Source organism: Phalacrocorax aristotelis, unplaced genomic scaffold (assembly GCF_949628215.1).
Source record: "Phalacrocorax aristotelis unplaced genomic scaffold, bGulAri2.1 scaffold_33, whole genome shotgun sequence".
Classification (NCBI taxonomy): Eukaryota; Metazoa; Chordata; class Aves; order Suliformes; family Phalacrocoracidae; genus Phalacrocorax; species Phalacrocorax aristotelis.
In genome coordinates this window covers 1,291,611-1,294,312 of record NW_027441368.1, presented here as the reverse complement: position 1 = coordinate 1,294,312, position 2,702 = coordinate 1,291,611, and the positions used below count along the sequence as shown (strand labels likewise).

Below are 2,702 nucleotides of genomic sequence, written 5' to 3'. Positions count from 1 at the left end.
GCTCTCGTTCCCCGCTCTCGCTATTGCCACAGCAGGGCTGCGATATTTAGACCTAAGGGATGGGTTTAGGAATGGAAGGAGAGAGAACGCCTGTGTTCTGTAAGGGCTATGAATGCTGACCCTTTGCCTCCGTCTGCCGCTTTTCCTGTGCGGGTGATGAAGCCGTTTTACTTTCCTCTGTTGTTCCTGGTCTAAGTAGTTGCAAGGCTGTCGCCGCTGTGGGTGTGCAATTTGTGTTGCTGTGTTTCTGTGGAGTCCTAGCTACGGCTCGCTTCTAGTGTGGCCAAGCGTCAAGGTAGGGCTTTCAGCTTAAAGCTTCAGAAGCGCTGCGCGCCGAGATGGGTGTAGGTGAAACTGCTGTTGCGCCTGCAGCTGTGCTCGCAGGGATGCTGGGTGGCTCCGCATCAAACCGGCGAGGTGCGCGTGGACCTCCGTCGGGCTGCGCCCTGGGTGCGCGAGCGTGCCGTGTTTTTGCTGTTCCGGCTTGTATGTGCGAGGGCTTAACGTTTGATTTAATGCATTTCCTTTAACGGCAGGCTGTAGTTGGGCTCTAGATGGTATTCCTACGTGGGCGCAGGAGCTGTGGAATGGTTAAGCTGTTGCTGTGCCTCCAGGTGACTTGTTCAGTAACACTGTTTTTCCAGGTGCAGATGGATGAGTCGTGCAGGGCAACGGAGGAGAGCCCAGGGGAGCGCTGTAAGAAGGTGAGTCTGTGTGTAGTACTGGAGGGAAGATGTGACTGATGGCTATAGGGCTCCATTACAGGTTTTACTCTTTTTTTTTTTTTTTTTTGTGATCTGAGGGTGCTAAGCGATGAGCCGAGCGTGATGTGGGCCCTGGAGGTGAGTCAGGCAAGGTGACCGGTGCTTGGTGGGCTGGAGTAGGTGTTCTTTTTCAGGTTATTCAGGGTTTTTTCTCCTTCTCTTCACTTTCCCATCCCAATTTGGGGCCGATTCCCTCAAATGGGGACTTCCCCCTGTGGGGCTGCTTATGCAGCCTGGGAGCTGCTGCCTGGGCACAAAAATACCTCAAACCCCTTGACTCTGGGCCTGCAATGAGGGGTGAAAATACAGGAAGAATTCTGGTGGAAAGAAAACAACTTGGGGCTTCTGGGAAAGCCAACTCCAGCTGGATTTGTGCGGCTGGAAAGGAAAAAAAAAAGGGGGTGGGGGGAAGGAACAACAACCTAAAAGCACCCACCAACCATTCTCATGCACAAAACCGAAAGTGAAAATGACCATTTTTTGTAGGGCAAAAGCACAAAAAATCCCCACAGAACTCAGTAGTTTGGAAAAGCAACCCCAATTATTACATTATGTAAAGAAGGTGGGGGGAAAAAAAAAGAAAACCAAACCAAAACCCGATCACAACCCTGATGCCACATGCCTACAAGCAGTTCCTGGGGCTTATTCTGCGGGGGTGGGAACCCAACCTTGTTCCCCAGGTTTGCTGTGCTGCTTCTCCTCCCTCGAGACACTTTGCTGTTTGGTGCAGAGGCAATGAACGGCGCTGCTGGGGCTGCGAGGGGGAAAGGTGCAGAGGAATAGAAGCTCTGTGGATGCAGCCAAGTTACGGTTTCTGGATGGTATTAATCGAGAAGAGTAATTCAGATAATGCTGCTGCCCAGCGACCAGAATTGGGTACTGAGCCCGGGAGCCGCGCACGCGCGGTGGCGTCCCTGTGATCCCCATTGCTCTCTCCGCAGGTAACAGCCCTGCGATGCTGCAGTGCCTGCGAGGTGATGCCGCCGTGCTTGTTGCTGCTTCCTGGTAAGGAAAGGCCTCCTCTGCTCTTGCTGCAGCGTGGTGGTGTGTCGGACACGATTCCCTGTGTCGGGTGAGGCCTAGGGCTGCCGGCGAGGTGAGCGAGCCCCTTTGGTGGGTGCAGGGGTATCTCCTTGTGTGCCTGTACTACTGGGGCTGGTGGGATGGGAAGCTTCAAATGACCCGCCGAGGCAGGCTTCTGGTATGCTAAAGGCGAGCGGGTGAGGGCAGCCCTAGGAGTTACCCGGGAGCTGATAGAAGGGAAGAGGGAAAGGAGGAGGAGGATGATGACCTTTCCCCCTGCAGCTTCTGGGTGCAGAAGATGGCCGACTCCCCAGCTCACCAGAGCTCCCCCTCAGCCTCCCCTGGCCCCCCTTGCCCCGTGCGCCTGCCCCCAGCTCCAGCACGGGCGAGCTAGGCTACGTGCCTAGGAAGCCTCATCTGGTAAGAGCTGTAAGACACCCACGTATTCTCTTCAGGTGGAGGACGGCCTAGAGTCTGGAGCTGCAGAAGAGGCAGGGAGGAGAGGAGGGGAAAGAAGCATCTGAACGGCTAAATTGTGCCAGCAGCGCTGAGAGCGAGAGTCGCGGTGAGTCCTGGGCCACTGGGGCCCCGTTGCCTCTCTTGTGCGTCCTGGGCCCTCCCTGTCTCTCCCCCGGCCCCCTCTCTTTCCTTACCTGCTGCAAAATTTACTTTTTTTTTTGCGCCCCCCCCCCCCCCCGCACCTTCTTTCTCCATCTCGCTCTGAGTGTCTCCCTGCCTCCCCGTCTTTTCAGTGCTCCCTCTCTCTGTCCTGTAGCCTGTGGCTCCTTTTTCTTTCTCCGCCTCTCTCTGCCTGGCTCTGGCTCCATTTTTTTTTTTTTTCCTCCTGCTCTGTCCTGTAGCCTGTCGGTGTTTTGTTGTTCTCTGGCTCTCTTGATCTGACTCCCTGTGTTACCG

The 2,702-nt window shown here is 55.4% G+C and overlaps 1 long non-coding RNA gene across 1 annotated transcript; it reads left to right on the top strand.

Annotated features, from left to right (window-relative positions):
* Nucleotides 1–220: 220 nt before the first annotated feature.
* LOC142051459 (uncharacterized) lies at nucleotides 221–2,132 on the top strand. Its single transcript, XR_012658494.1, has 3 exons — nucleotides 221–295; nucleotides 645–704; nucleotides 1,706–2,132. It is a non-coding gene; the product is annotated as an uncharacterized LOC142051459 (long non-coding RNA).
* The last annotated feature ends 570 nt before the right edge of the window (nucleotides 2,133–2,702 follow it).